Here is an 18,145-nt window from a genome sequence, read left to right on the forward strand (position 1 = left end):
GTCAAGTAGAGGCATACTAGGGACACTTTGTTTTGTCTATGTATATGTACTAAGTTTCCGGTTAATACAATTCTAGCATGAATAATAAACATTTATCATGAAATAAGGAAATAAATAATAACTTTATTATTGCCTCTAGGGCATATTTCCTTCAGTATTATGCAAGAACAATCATGAATGAGTTTACAACAGTACCTAAAGTTTATGAGTTTTCTATTATACTAATGGAGCTCACGAAGTTTCTGCTGAGTTTTGTGTGCTGAAGTTTTCATGTTTTGGATGAGATCACGATGGATGAAGGAACAAGGAGGGGCAAGGCCCTAAGCTTGGGGATGCCCAAGGCACCCCAAGGTAATATTCAAGGAAGACCCAAGCATCTAAGCTTGGGGATGCCCCAGATGGCATCCCCTCTGTCGTCTACAATTCATCGGTATGTCACTTGGAGCTATATTTTAATTCATCACATGATATGAGTTTTACTTCGAGCGTCTTATGCCATAGTTTTGTTTTGATTGCTTGTTAGTTTGCCGCATTCATTGTTTGTTGTGCACACCTTTTGAGAGGGACACACATTCATCATGATTTGTTAGAAAATGAGCTTCACTTATATCTTTTGAGCTATGCAGTTGCTCTTGTGCTTCACTTATATTTGTTAGAGCACGACGGTGGTTATATTTTATAGAAATGATTGCACAATCATGCTTCACTTAAATATTTTTGAGAGTCTATTAAATAGGAAGTGGTAATGAGCACGGGTTATAAGACTAGTTCAAGAATGATAGGTATTTAAGAGTGATATAATAAAAACTTTCATGTAGATCACTAAATATGAAATGTATGTTTTAATTACATTGATGTCGTAATATGAAAGGGTATTGTTCCATGATAATTGTTTAGTAGAAATATTGATATTAAAGTTTGTTATTAACTACTCATTTAAGTGTCTGACATGACATGGTGGGGATGTTTGAGCATTTTTATGTCTCCCTGAAATCCTTGAGTGTTGTCTAAATCGGGGGTGGTCGATGGTTAACTCCTACCAACCTCCTCCCTAGGGGCATTCGAGTAGTACTTTGCTTCAAGGTCTAACAAAACTTCCAGAATAAGTATATGAGTTCGTTATGACTAATATGAGTTCATGGACAATTACGCACTCACCTATCCACATATTGCTAGCCTCTTATGTACCGTGCATTGCCCTTTCTCACCTCGAGAGTTGGTGCAAACTTTGCTGGTGCATCCAAACCCGGTGATATGATACGCTCTTATCACACATAAGCCTCCTTATATCTTCCTCAAAACAACCACCATACCTACCTATCATGGCATTTCCATGGCCATTCCGAGATATATTGCCATGCAACTTCCACCGTTCTGTCTTATGACATGTGTGTTCATCATCATATTGCTTTGCATGATCATACAGAGCTGACATGATATTTGTGGCAAATCCACCATTCATCATTGTTATACATGTTACGCTAGATCATTGCATATCCTGGTACATTGCGAGAGGCATTAATATAGAGTCATGTTGTTTCAATATATCGAGTTGTAAGTAAATAAAAGTGTGATGATCATCATTATTAGACCATTGTCCAAGTGAGGTAAAGAATGACGAAGACTGATGAGTCCTCCAAAATGTGGGGATGAGGTTTATGATATTGTTCTAAAGAAAATGAGAGAAAAAGAGAGAAGGGGCAATGTTACTATCCTTTTACCACACTTGTGCTTTAAAGTAGCACCATGTTCTTCATGTAGAAAGTCTCCTGAGTTATCACTTTCATATACTAGTAGGAATTTTTCATTATAGAACTTGGCTTGTATGTTCCGATGACGGGCTTCCTCAAATGCCCAATGTTTTCATGAGCAAGAAATTTGGATGCACACCCACTTAGTTTCATATTGAGCTTTCATACACTTATAGCTCTAGTGCATCCGTTGCATGGCAATCCCTACTCCTCGCATTGATATCAATCGAAAGGCCTCTCCATTGCCTAACGATCCATCGAGTTGATGTGAGACTTTCTTCCTTTCTGACTTCCCTTGTATACCTCTACCACTGCATTCTATTCCACCCATAGTGCTAATGTTCATGGCTCACGCTCATGTATTGAGTGGAGTTGAAAATGTTGAAGCGCATTAAAAAGTATGATCCAATTGCTTGGATTGATACCGGGGTGCTCATGACTTATATTTATGCGGTGAAGGCAGTGCCATGTCATGCTTACATAATTCAATTAGTAGGGATAACATTCATTGAGCATCGTATATTTTAAAAAAGTAATGATTATGTTCTTATATTCATGGATATTATTATGTTGATATCAATTACTTAATAGTTTTTCAATATTTATACCGTAAAGAGATTACATGTTAGGTAGCATTCAACATCAAAAAATTGTTTTTATCATTTACCTACTCGAGGACAAGAAGGAATTAAGCTTGGGGATGCCAATACGTCTCCAACGTATCCACAATTTTTGATTGTTTTATGCTATTATATTATCAATCTTAGATGCTTTATATGCAATTATATATCTTTTTTGGGACTAACCTATTAACCTACTACCCAATGCCATTTGTTGTTGCTTGCTTGTGTTTGTCCTTTCAGAAAATCAATACCAAACGAAGTCCAAGAACAATGAAATTTTGTGGTGATATTTTTCTGGACCAGACGGGACCCTAGAAGGTTCAGGAGGAGGCCAGAATCCCTACGGGAGAGCCACAAGCACACACGGCGCACCCTAGGGGCACGCCACCTAAGCTTGTGGGTCCCACGTAGCTCCTTTTGACTTAGTTCCACTTCTATAAATTCCCATAAATCCCCAAACCAACAGAGATCCACCCGAAAGAATTTTTCTTCTGCCGCAAGCTTCTATGCTTCCGCGATCCCATTTGGAGGCTTTTTCCGGTACTCTGCCGGAGAGGGAATCGATCACGGAGGGCTTCTACATCATCCTTGCTGCACCACCAATGATGTGTGAGTAGTTTACCACGGACCTACAGGTCTGTAGTGATTAGCTAGATGGCTTCTTCTTCTCTCTCTTCGATCTTCAATACAATGTTCTCCTCGGAGTTCTATTTGATGTAATCTTCTTTTGCGGTGTGTTTGTTAGGATCCGATGAATTGTGGGTTTATGATCAGACTATTCATTGAAAGTAATTGAGTCTTTACTGAACTTTATTATGCATGATTATTATAGCTTTGTATTTCTCTTCGATCTATCCGTTTGGTTTGGCCAACTAGAATTGTTTATCTTCAGTGGGAGAGGTGCTTTGTAGTGGGTTCAATCTTGCGGTGTCCTCACCCAGTGACAAAAGGGGTAGCGAGGCACGTATTTTTTTTTTGCCACGAATGGTAAAATGATGGGATTTAATCATACTACTTGGTTTTATTCAACATTATGTCATCTAGCTTAAAGCATTACTCTGTTTGCCATGAACTTAATACCCTAGATGCATGCTGGATAGCGGTCTATGGGTGGAGTAATAGTAGTAGATGCAGGCAGGAGTCGGTCTAGTTGTTAGAGACGTAATGCCTATATACATGATCATTGCCATGAATAACGTGATAACTAAGCGCTTTTCTATCAGTTGCCCAACAGTAATTTGTCTACCCGCCATATGCTATCTTTATGAGAGAGAAGCCTCTAGTGAAAACTATGCCTCGGGTCTACTTTAATCATGTTACAAAAACCAAAAATATCTTGTTGTAATTTTATTACTTCTATTTTACGTTGCAATTTATCTATGTACTACTATCAGATTTAATCCTTGCAAGTAACGACTTCAAGGGGATTGACAACCCTCTTGCCCACGTTGGGTGCAAGTATTTTCTCTTGTGTGTGTAGGTACTGCTTACTAGGCATTTGTGTGGTTCTCCTATTGGCTTGATAACCTTGGTTCTCACTAAGGGAAATACTATCTACTACTATATTGTTTCACCCTTCCTCTTCGTGGAAAATCCCAACGCAGCTCAAAAGTAGCAGTGGCGCGGTGGAGGGGGAAAGCGAGCAAAAAGAGTTGGCTTGTGCAAAATTGAGGAGGACTAAGCAATGAGGGGCACAGAAATAGAAATCCCTATCCCAAATGGTTGGATATTCCTCTATCACTGGGATGAGGCAAAGTGTTTTGCTACAAAATATGGTAAAACTTAATGAAAATGTTTTCTCCAAAATAGTGAGTGGGAGGACAGTGCAATGAAAAGAAACATTGAAAATAGTCCTAGGATTACAGAATCTTCATAATCAGGTCAATGAAAAGAAACATTGAAAATAGTCCCAGGATTTCTTATGTTGTGAATGTCTCTACATGAGATATAGAGATTTTGGTTGAACTTGCAGCTGAACTATATAGGTTGGGCAAACTCGTGCAGACCTTTATGGTTTGCAGATGAGAGATTGTTGAACAAACAATGAACCTATAATACACAAAGAAGCATTGATGGGCCCCGACTCTAGAATTGGCTATATGCCAAAATAATCGAAGATAGTATCCACATACATAATTCAAGGTTAGACCTTGATGAACCCTCCGGAAGACTTAGAGTCTAAATATAGTAACAGATCTATAAACTGAAAAAGATAAAAATATTAATGCTTGACTTATTGCAAATAGTTTATGACAAGATCAAGAAGTTGACTATGATGAGATTGCTCATCATAGCAATACTTAAAGTCAGTTCATGTTAAACTAGCAATTACTAAATATTTCAATTATGACATATAATAGATGGATTTCAAAATGATTCCCGTGAGATGGAAATAGAACCAAGGTTGTATATATGATACGGTCCAAGGTAATTTTGTTGATCCAAAGGATGCTAGTAAGTGTGCAAACTTTAAGAGATCCTATAATGATCTGAAGCAAGCATAGTGGAGTTGGAACATTCGTTCTGATGAAATGATCAAAAACTTGATTTCATCGAGGAAAGCGAAGATTCTTGTGTTTATAAGAAAGTAAGTGGGATCATAATAATATTTCTAAACACACATTGTTGATTGGAAACAATATTCTTGACACACATTGGGACTTCACTAAATAGTTTTCAGTGAAGTACATAAGCAGCCTTGGTATTAGGCATTATAATCTATGGAGATAGTAGTGCCTAATCAATCTTAGCCAAAATACATATTGACAAGATACAAAAGCAGTTTAGTATGAAAAATGCCAAGAAGAGTTTCTTGTTGAAGTCACATGGAAGGAGTTTTAGGCAAGAATCGATATCCTGAAATACTGATGAATGAAATGCATGATTTAATTCACACTTGTGTTGATCATATTCCATGGCTTGTAAACAACGAGATATGTCCTGTACTCCAAGTCAGTTGTTAGGAAAGTTACCAGATTGATCAAAGTGTTGATCACAGGACAACAGTGAAAATGTCGTTAAGTGCAAAGACAGCATGTTTCTCACATACGAAGAAAATGAAGAGATTGTTGTAAGGAGTTACATCAATATAGTCTAGTTGTAAGTAGTACACAAATCTACATTGGTGCTCTAAGTGATTTTCGATTTCAATCAAGTGATTTGTATTACACAATAATTGATGGCACAGTAAGTTGGAATTTTTCCAAGAAAGTTACTATGGTGAATTCTATAACAGTGGGCTGAGTATGTTGTCGCTTTAGAAGCAACATTTGGAGGGTGATGAATCAAAAGTTCATTTATGAACTTAATATGGTTTCTAGATAGTTTGTGCCAATGGAACACTGTTCTGAATAGTGGTTCCATAGCTCCGTCTAAGGAATTAAAGGTCCCGCTAGTGATTCAATATATATAAAGCCAGTTTGACACAAATTATGAATTCTTGTGAATGCATGATAGATGCGTAGAAATGGAAATAATACACACAGATCTGAACTTGTCAAGATCTAATAGGATGAAGGTTGTACCATAAGTAAAGCATGGACAAACACTGGATTGCCAATAGTGTAAATGAAAAAATGTGCTAACTAGGTGATTGAATCTAGTGTGAGTGGGAGTGTGTTGGAAATATGCCCTAGAGGCAATAATATTGTATTATTTATTTTCACATTTATAATTAAGAGTTTATATTCTATGCTATAGTGTTATGATCCTGACACATGCGATTCAATGGAAAACTCATTAGCACGTATGGAATGATAAACGATAAAACCTGAAACCTAGTCTCACCTCTAGGACTAGCTCAAGTGTTGTTTGTCTTCATGTTTTTGGATCTTGAGATATCATTAACTGTAACAATAGTACGAAAATAACTTTGAGAGTATGACGTTAGAAGAACGATCACATTGAATTGACCCAACTTGTTTGTTATATTTTGAGATACTATCATCACAAGTCAATCATTATAACACAAAGAGTTAACGTATGCTTTAGTTCCTTAGACCATAAGAGTATTGTAGTCACTTCTTACCGTACGATGTACTTTGGGTTGCTCAAACATCATCGGTAAATCGGTGATCATAACGATAACTTACAGGTACATCGGAAAGTTTGACAAGGGACTAGATATCTCAAGAGTGTGATTTGATCCTCCGATGATGGAGAGATATTCTTAGGTCCCTCTCGTGCAACGGCATCCATCATCGTCTGGCCATACACAGGTGACTTGGTCATAGGGATGCTGGAACATGTCAACAAGAAAGAAGAACCAAAACCGTAACGAGGAGACCAGTACAGTGAGCATGAGAATGACTCAATAGGATACCTATATATACCACCTCGGGTTTTGTAAAGTATCGCGAAGAAAAGGGAATATCACATGATAATCAAAGGTTAACTCGAATATGAATTTACAGATTTAATGTGCGCACATGGGTTGCGCCAGTAATAGTACACAAAAAATTACGATTTCCCGGATGGGATTTGAACCTTCATAGAACTGAAACAACAATAAAAGAATTAAAACAAAAATAATAAATAATATGCACTATAGCATGGGCCTTGCGGCCGTAGCTAGTCTAGTAGTGCGACCCAGTTCAGGCCCAATCAGGCTCCAATAACAATTTCATTCTGAGTCATCGACGAATACTCACTCATAGAGGGAAGCCTCCACCAAGATCCAATATATCCAGACCATATTATATTCCTATCGTATGAATGAAACATAGTTTGAAAAAGGCGAGTAGACAAGTAGTGACGAAATGCTTCAGGGAGTTGAAAATAAGCATAGATCTGGAGATTCCCAAATAGGTCAACATTCTGAAGTTTAAGATCAAACATTCGGGCAAAAAAGGGGTGAGCTCCCCGTTCCTGGTTTTCCTATAACTGAATTCCGAGGAACCAAAAGAATCCAATGAGTCTAAAGGTTCTTTCGTAACTCCCATAAGTTTTCAGTAGTGGCTCCGTTTCGTGACTCATTTCATAGGGAAGCCAAAAGTGGCTACCCCACGAATTCACTATTTCTAAACGAGTCATGAAGGCAATTACGAACATACTTTTTCTCCACGTCGGATCCATAATAGGATCAAACCAACCGAGTTATCCTGACCTTTTTTTGTGCATCATCCTAGTAGAGTATTTGTATCTATGTCAATTAAAGGGAGTAAAAATCAATGAAAGTATTCAAAATTCAAGATTTGAGAATCGGTAGTCTTCGCTAATACACTTCCCCTCGGACTCATGAAGATTAATTCTGATGGGGGTCAAGGAGGATCTACTTAGACCTGTTAGTGGGGTATTGTATGCATAACTACATAAATGCTAGGGAGTTGTTTCTTGCTTTAGAAGGCAATATTAACAGGTGTGTGCTACTTTACATATAGAAGCATTATTGCAAATTATCGTATATGTTGCCTTTGGTGAAAGAATTAAAGCTCATATTGATTAACTAGCAGAGTAATTTCACAAAGTAGGAGTAATTTCCAAAGTGTGCTTCTCTCGTCATGACATGTCTTATTCGGCAGGGTTTCTCACAATTTTTATTACGAGAACAAAAATATTTCATGTTTAAGCTAATTTGCCAAAGTTATTTCTTTTGTAATTCCATGCGTTGTGACTTGATAGGTGTCTGATCAATGTAATGGGCTATATTAGCAGCGATTCGACTAGGCATGCATATTGATTTTCCATCACAGAGGTGTAGGAATATAGTGATAACTATGGATTCATTTTTCGAGTGCTCCAGTTTGGCACCTTCCGTGCCACATAGGACACACAGTGCCCGAGACTACCCCCTCTTGGGTCTTGTCCCCGCAATGGTTGGCATGCTCACATGCTCGCTCACGCGTGTTGCATGTTTTCTTTCCATTTGACCGTTGAACCCATTGTCAAGTTGACCAGTTGTCCATTTGACCAATGGCAGTTGACCAGTTGAGTGTTGACTTTTTCCAAAAACGTTCATGAAAATGAAAAAAGACTGTGCATCTAAAAAAACCACAAATTAAAAAAAGTTCATGAATTTTAAAAAAAATTACGGGTTAAAAAAAGTTCCTGAATTTGAAAAAAAATCCTCACATCTGAAAAAAAAGACTGTGCATCTAAAAAACATGGATTTTAGAAAGTGCACAATCTTGAAAAATTGATCATGAATTTGAGATAGTTCACGAATTTAATAAAAAGTCCATGATTTGAAAAATGAAATTAAAAATAAAAAGGAAAAAATAGAAGAAAAATCATCCAACTAAACACATAAAACCATAGAAAACCTAGCCAAACAAACAACCTAAAAGACCAGAAGCTACTAGAAGCTTTCCGAAACAAGAATAGAACCGGACACCGGCGTGAGCTTCTCGCTTGCGTAACTCCTTATGCGGCCTGGCCCATAAATAATTTATCGAACACGGAGGATGTGCGCTGTGTACGAGTAAGCTACTATCTGGTTTTATATATCTCAAAAAAATCTAGCAGGCACATTAAGCGCCGAATTGGGACTGGCCTTTTTGTGGGACGTAAATAACATTATTCCTCATATGATAGCCATGTCATTTACAATATATGGAAGAATAAAGTCAGGGCCATTGGAGCCCGAAAATTCAGATAAACTAAGACTAAGCAGTGCTTTGCTAAACAATCAACAACAAGATTGGTTTCCCTTCCGCAATTAACAAAGCTGACATCTGAAAAGTGCATCGCTAGCAGACTAGTCTTGGTGATGATTGGCACATCGGGACCCATGTAGGCATCAAGGTCTGAAACTGCGTCCGACACATTCAAACTATCTGATTCAATGATTATATTGGAGCACCCGATATTTGAAGCTATGATAAGTCCATATAGAATAACCTTTATTTCTGTATGCCTCTACATTAATTTCACACAACCCAACTTAGGTTTCTTCCATATTTGATCAGATTTTCGAACTAGCTGATTTGGAGTATTTGCATGGATGAAGTTTGTGCCCAATACCTGAATTGACACAACCATCTTATCAGGAGGTTGCACGGGCTCTCCTTTCACCGCTTGCCTCCTCTGCCACCAGATATACCACATGGCAACAGGTATCAACTCTGTCGTCGGTATTTCATGTACCATAATGTGAAGTTGTAGGAGTATCTCTAAGTTAATAGAACCAGACCGGTGCTGAGCTACCGCATGCCTGATAGTTTCTTCAAGATTGAGTGCAGACCATACCTCGTTTGCCCTCGTGCATGTGAAGATACAGTGTTGGACATCCTCGAGGCCAACTTTGCACAGCGGGCATTGTGGAATCAGGGATATGTGTCTAACCGCAAGGACTCCGAAGCAAATGTAAAATGCCCGTAAGTACCTTCCATCTGAAGTGCTTCATCTTCCCCGGGGTTCTCAATTGCCATAATTCCTTCCAAGTTGGGTCGATTTAAGACCTCCCGGGACAGCCTGAACGAGCAAAGTGGTTTTCGGACCGGTGGTTGAACTCCACGTGGTAGGCCAAGTGTACGGAGAAAGTACTTGGCCTAGTAAATTGCCATGCTAAAAATCTTTTACTGGTTCAACGTGTAAGGGGATTTGTTGTATTCTGTACACATCAACATGTAGAAAGATGTCATGCAGGAGTTCACAATCCCACTGACCCGTATGTGGATCGATTAATTCCTCCACTTTGGACAACGTTGTTCCTCCTTTTGGGGTAATAATTTTCCTTCACCCGCTAGCAAGAATCCAGGGATCATCCCAAATGTTAATATGTGATCCCGAACCGACATGCCAAATGCACCTTCTCTTGAAAGTTTGGATACCCGCGACGGTACTCTGCCATGTAAACAATGAACCCTTTTTTGTTCCAGCACTCAATATATCACCACTGGGGTAATACTTGGCTTTCAATACTTGATCCAAAGACAGAAAAGATGGAAGAAAAGAGATGGAAGTATGTGATGTATAGGGCACATTCACAACCCAACATATATATACGAAACTTATTCACATTGTCGGGCGTATATTAGCGCGCGGCGACTATATCTTGCATTAAGCGAGACAGAACGATCACTCGCGTTGAGCGCTGTAGTAACATGCCAGCCTAACAGCGGACACTGAAAAGAAATAGGAAGAGAAAGAAAAGAGAGCACCCCGGAGGATTCAAACCTTCGTCTCCTAGTTAATCGTGAGGGCAGCTAGGCACTGCGATAGATACATGTTCAAGAATACGTGGTAGGTCGGGCCTTCTTAAGTCGAAACAAGTCGTGTTTCCACTGTTTCTTTTCCGTTGTTTCCAGGTTTTTCTTTTCTTTTCTTTTTCACTGTTTTCATTGGGGTTTTCTTTTCTTTCCTTTTTTGTTTTTCTTTATTACTTTCTAGGATTTGACTAGGTTTTTCCTTTTTTTTTCTTTTTTTTTGGTTTTCTTTATTTCTTGTTTTTCATCCGTTTTTGTTTTATTTTTTCGTCTTCTTTATTTTTTGTTTGGTTTTCTTATTTCTTCTCTGTTTTTTGCTTTTCTTTTCGTTTTTCTTTTGAGTTTTCTATATTTTAGTTTCATTCTACCTTTTTTGTATATGTTAGCAACATTTTTCTAAGACACGTCTCACATTTTTCCAATACAAATTTAACATTTTTTAATACATGGTCAACATTTTTTCAATACACATTTTTAACATTTTTCAAATGTTGGTTAACATTTTTCAAATACAAGATTAACATTTTTTGGATATATGGTCAACATTTTTCGTATACACACTTTTAAACTCTTTGATATGTTTGATTAACATTTTTTCAAATACAATAAAAAATTTCCTATGAACACTTTTAAACTTCTAAACATTTTTTCAAATACAAGATTAATATAATACATGGTAACCATTTTTTCTATGCACATTTATCATTTTTTCAAAAGCTTGATTAACATTTTCTAAATGCAATATTAACATTTTTTGGAACAAATTGTCAACATAATTTGAATACACATTCAACATTTACCAAATGCTTGTTAACATTTTTCAATACTTGTTCAACAATTTTTCAAATGCTTGACTAACATTTTTTTATACATGATAAAAAAATCAACATTTTTGTAATACATGGTCAGTATTTTTTCTATACACATTTAAAAAATTCAAATGCTTGATCGTCATTTTACAAATAATTGTTCAACATTTTTTTTCAAATGCATGACTAAAATATTTATATACATGATCAAGAAATTAAATCACTTTTTAATACATGGTCGGCATTTTTTCTATAAACATTTAACATTTTTCAAATGCTTTGTCTAAATTTTTTAAATACTTGTTCAACATGTTTTTCAAATGCCTTGATTAATATTTTTATATACATGATCAAAAGATTTCATCAGTTTTTAATATATGGTCAACATTTTTTGCATACGCATTCAAGATTTTTCAAAATATTATGTAAAGTCTATTTTGCAATATGTTTTTTTAGAATGTTTAAAAGTGTAAACAAAAGTAAAAAAAGAAATCAAAAAGATATAAAAACGTGAAAAAAAACGAGGCAGTGTACTACCGCGAACTGGGCCGGCCCATATTCTCGCGCGGTAGACATAGATGCTGGAAAAATCTATTTGACGCACAATGCGTCAAACTGTCGACGAATCGCACAGGGGATGCGACTAGCGAGCTATTTCGGCCGGCCCATCTGTAGCGAACGTAAAGGTTCCGGTTTGGGGAACCTTTTAGAGGATTCCCAGCCGGCTCTTACTGGTTTTGGGAACCATCTAGAAGGTTCCTGAACCGTTTTTTTTTCTTTTTTTACTCTCTGTTTTTTCTTCTTCCCTTTTCTGGTTCTTTTTTCTATTCTTTTCGTTACTTTTTCTTTTCTTTCAGTTTTCCATTTCAAGTTAATTTCTCTTTTCAACAAATTTTCTTTCTTTCGTTTTGTATTTATTTTTCTTTTCTTCTCTTTTTTTCAAGCTTTTCTCAAAGCATTCATGTTTCCAAAAAATGTTCAGTTCTCGAAAAATTGTTCTCAAAATTCAAAAATTGTTCTCATTACACAAAAAAGTTCAACGCTTTCAAAATTTAGAAAATTTATCGGAATTCAATTTTTTGTTCACGTATTCAAAAAAATTCATGCTTCCAAATTTATTCGGGATTTCCCAAAATTGTTCTCTGTTTCAAAATTTGTTCTCAAGAGTCAAAAAATGACAGTGCTTCGAAATTTGTTCTCCGTTTCTAAATTTGTTCTCAAGACTCAAAAAATGTTCGTGCTTTAATTTTTTTCACAAATTCCAAAACGTTCTTGTTTTCAAAAATTGTTCTCATTAGACAAAAAAGTTCAAAACTTTCGAAAATCAGAAAATGTACCGGATTTCAAAAACAATTCCAGGTATTCAAAACAAATTCACGCTTCCAAATTTATTCGGGATTTTGCAAATTTGTTCTCCGATTTAAAATTTGTTCTCAAAATTCAAAAAATGTTCGTGCTTTAAAAAATTGTTCATGCTTCGAAATTTGTTCTCCAAATTTGTACAGAAATTCAAAACTTTCCGGTTTTGAAAATTTGTTCACAAATTCGAAAAATGTTTGAAGTTTTTAGAAAATGCCCCTATTGTTCAAGATTTGTTCACAAATTCATAAAATGTTCCTATTTTGAAAAATATGTTCACAAAGTCGAAAATTGTTCACTGTGTTTCAAACTTGTTCATGATTGTCATAAATCGATCGGTATTAAAAAAAGGTTCCTGTTTTTCAAGATTTTTTCAGAAATTCAAAAATGTTGATGCTTTAAATATCGTTCACAAATTCAAATATTTTTCACATTTTATAAAAAAGGTTCCTGTTTTTCTAAATTTTTACACATCTTCGAAAATATTTGGTTAAAAATTCCAAAAAAATCACAACTTTTCAAATTTGTGCGTGCTTGGCAAAAATGTTCATCATTTAAAAAAATTATTTAGTATTTTCAAGAAATGACTAAGAAAGGGAAAATAACCCGATTAGGCGATTTATCTAGTGTTAAAGTATTTGCGTTGCCTATATACCACTAAGACTCGTAAGCCGCGGTGGCTAGCTACCTGTCTTTGCAGCACAGGGATCGTGAGATCGAATCGTGTGTGACGCTCTGCCTTTTTCTTACTCTTTCTACACTCAGCTCATGCGTGGGCCGGCCCAGTTGGAGTACTGGCCTATGCGAAGCCCCGACTTGCGCTCCCGTATATGAGCCTATCGTGCCCGTGGACAACAATTGAAGAACCCGAATCCGTGAGTCTATAGGGCCTTGGGCAAGCCTTGGCTCCGAGCCTTCAAAATTTGGTTCGGTTGTGCAGTTCGTGCCGAAAACAAAATGGAAAGGTCCACTTTCAGCATCTATAACAAGAAGGAGTGCAAACGGTCGTAGACCTCTCTGTCGATCTCACATTTAGAGAGATGAACGTTAAGCGAGCGTGTAAATCCTTTATAATATTATTATTAGTTTATCATAAAATGTCAGTCTCAACGCACGGCACTTTGATTTGCACATTCCAAGACGAGGTTTCCTTGTCTTTTTGTCAACGGCTTTGAGAGCCAGCCAGGCGGGCATAAACAGCCGGGCACTGGAGCTTCATCAAGCTTTTCACAAGGGAAAGGCGGAAAAGATACGCTAGCTCTATCCTCCAAAATAAAAGAGGACAGGCTAGCTCCCATGTACGCCTCCACCAAGAAGCGATCATCACGAGAGAGAGGGGCAGCGCACTGTTGGGTCAACAGTACCAGCAACACGCATGCAGGCTGGCAGGCAGAAGATCACCACCAATGGTGGTACTGGGACGCGTGCACAGCTTTTGCATCTTTCCCGGAAGCTGGCCAGCCCTGCACGACACGACGCCGCTGCCTGTCAGTAACAGCAGCTCCATGACCATACCCAACGATCGAGTACATCCGTGGACGCTTTTGTTCCCTCCACTCCACTTTTAATTAGTACTGTAGCTTCAACCCCATCATAATCAACGGCGCCACTGGGTGAAGGAAATGGGAGGGAATCGAGTCCTCCCCCCCCCCCCCCCCCCCCCCCCCGATCCATCCGTAGACCGCCACTAGCTCCGTCCGCACCATTCCATAATGCGTGATCTATCCATCATCATTGTTATTCATTAGGCGGTCAGGTAGCTAAGTATTAGGTTGGTAGGCAGATAGAAAGATCATTATTTTCCAACAACAAAGTAAAGAGAGGCGGCATGCAATGCAAAGATCACGGTGGCGTTGCTGTTGATGATGATGGGTGGTGAGGGGTGACAGTGCATCCTATCTTTTGGCGGCATCAAGTCTCGGACATTCCATATACCGCTGCTTTTGATTTTATTTTATTTTTAGTTGAGTATCGGTGCTTTTGATTTATATAAGTGGGGTGGCATCAGCGCACGAGGCTGAACAGGGGTAAAATGACGGAATCATGCTGGAGAAGTAGTGGAGAGAACACGATCGAGATCTATCATCGTTCCCGGCAACATCACCGACCACAAGACATCACTTTTAGCAGCAACTTTTGGCCCGAAACCCAGATTTGTTTGCTTGTTTTAGTCTCATGAGTCATGAGTGGGAATAGGCATCGATCACGGGCTAGCTGCTCCCACCAAGACCAAGGTGCATGGTGATGGATGGATGGATGGATGGACGAACGAGGTGCCTTTTCCTTGTTCCTTGCTTTTCGGTGCTCCCGAGTTCTCATTTCATAGGCTGAAGCTGAAGATGAACTGAACGACAAGCAAGGCTCGGCCTGAATAAAGACCACTCACGTCGGGGTCCTTTTCCATCTCTTTACGACGAGGAGAGGAGAGGAGAGGAGAGGGACCTATAATTGTGGGCACACAGTCACAAAACTCCACCGGTGCCGCGTCGACCCAGATCAAGATGCGCGCCTCGTCGGTTGATTGATGATGATTCCTGGCGGGCGTCCTGCCTGGATTCGCACAGCACACCGTGTCCGTGTCTCGCGCTTCAGCCGGGCACATGCCAATGCCAGGCCCCATACACGACTCGTCTCTTTTCTTCTTCTTTTCCCATCGCGAATCGATGCTTGTGACATGGACGCGGGCCACACGCGCCAGCATAAAGCAACCACCGTATTCGTACGTCAAAGCATCTACAGTCGCAATGGACAAATCTGGACCTTCAAACACCCGCGGACGCGTCCACAACGGTCTTCAAATTATGTCGTCCACATCATCAAAATTGAACACGGAAAGGGAGAAGACAAGGACAAATCAGACCCCGGCCCTCGCGTCGTCCCTCAGCCAACTCGGGGTGATTAGGGATCCGTCGTGCCGCCTCCCCTCCACCGCCCTTCGTCTCTCGCTGTCATCGGGGACGGCTGCCGGGAATGCCCGCATGCGCGCCGGGGAAGGTGGCGGCGGGGATCTTGGTGATCGGATCGATCTCGCGGACCAGAGACTCGATTGGAGGCCTGCGGTTCCTGGGGCAGCGGGTCGCTGGTGGAGTCCGGCCACGGCGCGATGCTCTATTGCGTCATATCTGGAGGTTCCCCTTTGTCCTGTTGCCTCTTTGGACGTCCTGGTGGCTTGCGTCTGCCGGCCCCGGTGGTGGTGAGACTTGGTGGTGTACTTGGGGTCCGAGGGAAACCTTGGCCGGTCTGGCCGGCTCGGCGGCGGCGATGCCCAAGGGCGCCGTTTTCTTCCATGGAGGCGCAGCTGAGGTCCCAATCTACCCACACCGATCCCCTGCCCGGGTGAAAACCTTCAATCCTCTTCGGATTTGGCGGCAGCGGCGCTGTTCGCGTCGTGACCTTACCTGGGGTGTCGTCAGGGGCCTTGGGGCTCGGTTGGGAGTGTAAAGGAACTGTAGGCGGAGGGGATGGGACCAGTGACAGCAGGTGGTGTTTGCGAAGGAGGAGCGACGTGGCATCTCGCACGTCGATAGCGGCATGGAGCAGCGGGGTCTCGTCGCTGGGCATTTGTAGATAGACGAGCGCAGGATGGTGGCGTTGTCTGGCATCGTGGTGGCGTCGACGACTGCTAGGCCGGTCAAGGTTGATGAGTCAGTACCACTCTGAAGAGGGATCGGTGGTAGTTGGCGGCTGCGGCCTCTGAGACCGCGCCGGGCCGGTGTGTGCCTCATACCCGGCATTATGGTTTGGTTGGGGCCTCCGGTCTTAGATGTTAGGCTTTGCTGCGAGGTTTGTTTGGTATTAGGCTTGTACTATCAGCATCCCTTTATCAACTGGATATGAGTAGCGACAGATGTTGCCAAGATGGTGGCTTCACACTTACTGATGTATTATTTTGTATGGTCTTTGTGAATAATTAATAAATTGGCTGCATGCATCGCCCAGATGCACAGGCTGCGGGTCTTCCTTCTTTTCAAAAAAATTCTCATATCCCGTACATAATATCCATACTAAACATGCGACGTGGAACTAAACAACATAGATCATCGAACAAACATAGAATCAAACATAGAAATGCACATTCAGATCACCAAAAGATCACCAACGGATCTCCAAAAAATCGCCAAAGTTCACATAATTCACATAAACGACCGACAAGTTTAAATTAGATTACTAAGAACTTCAAACTAAAGACGTAGATGGCGGAGCTTCACTCCGACAACGGAGGCAAGACAAGACAGTTCGTCAGATGAAGGGGCTCATCGTCCTCTCCGACTTCGACACCGACAACGGCGACGGTGACCACGACAGCTGCACCTACTCCGCAGATGATCAAGACCCTTCACCAGCCGCGGACGCTTACAGCCATGTCTTGCCTCCGCTTTGATACGTCTCCAACGTATCTATAATTTATGAAGTATCCATGCCAATATATTATCATTCTTGGATGTTTTACAATCATTTATATCATTTTTTGGGATGACATAGTGCCCAGTGACAGTTGCTGTTTTTTGCTTTTTTTTACATCGCAGAAAATCAATATCAAACGGAGTCCAAATGCAGCGAAACTTTCGAAGATTTTTTTGGACCAGAAGACAAACAGTGGGCCAGAGAAGCACCTGGGGGGCGCCCCGAGGGGGGCACAACCCACCAGGGCACGCCTGGGCCCCCAGGCGCGCCCAGGTGGGTTGTGCCCACCTCGGTGGCCTCCCGTACCCCCTCTTCGCCCTATAAATCGTCAAATATTTCAAAAACCGTCGGGAGAACCCTAGATGAGAAATTCCGCCGCCGCAAGCCTCTACAGCCACAAAAAAACAATCTATACCCCGTTCTGGCACCCTGTCAGAGGGGGAAATCATCTCCGGTGGCCATCTTCATCATCTCGGCGGCCACCATGATGAGGAGGGAGTAGTCCACCCTCGGGGCTGAGGGTTTATACCAGTAGCTATGTGTTTAATCTCCTCTCTCGTATTCTTGAGATGGCACGATCTTGATGTATCGCGGGTGAAAGGATCGATATAGTTGACTAGAGGGGGGCGAATAGGCAACTAACAATTTTTAGCTTTTCTTTACCAAATTAAAGTTCTGCATCAAAATAGGTTGTCTAGATATGCAACTAAGTGAGCAACCTATATGATGCAATGACAACAAGCATGCAAGCAAATAAGAGATATAACACGAGTAAACTTGCGAAAGTAAAGGGACGAGATAACCAATAGTGGAGCCGGTGAAGACGAGGATGTGTTACCGAAGTTCCTTCCTTTTGAGGGGAAGTACGTCTCCGTTGGAGCGGTGTGGAGGCACAATGCTCCCCAAGAAGCCACTAGGGCCACCGTATTCTCCTCACGCCCTCACACAATGCGAGATGCCGTGATTCCACTATTGGTGCCCTTGAAGGCGGCGACCGGACCTTTACAAACAAGGTTGGGGCAATCTCCACAACTTAATTAGAGGCTCCCAACGAC

Source organism: Triticum aestivum, chromosome 2D (assembly GCF_018294505.1).
Source record: "Triticum aestivum cultivar Chinese Spring chromosome 2D, IWGSC CS RefSeq v2.1, whole genome shotgun sequence".
NCBI lineage: Eukaryota > Viridiplantae > Streptophyta > Magnoliopsida > Poales > Poaceae > Triticum > Triticum aestivum.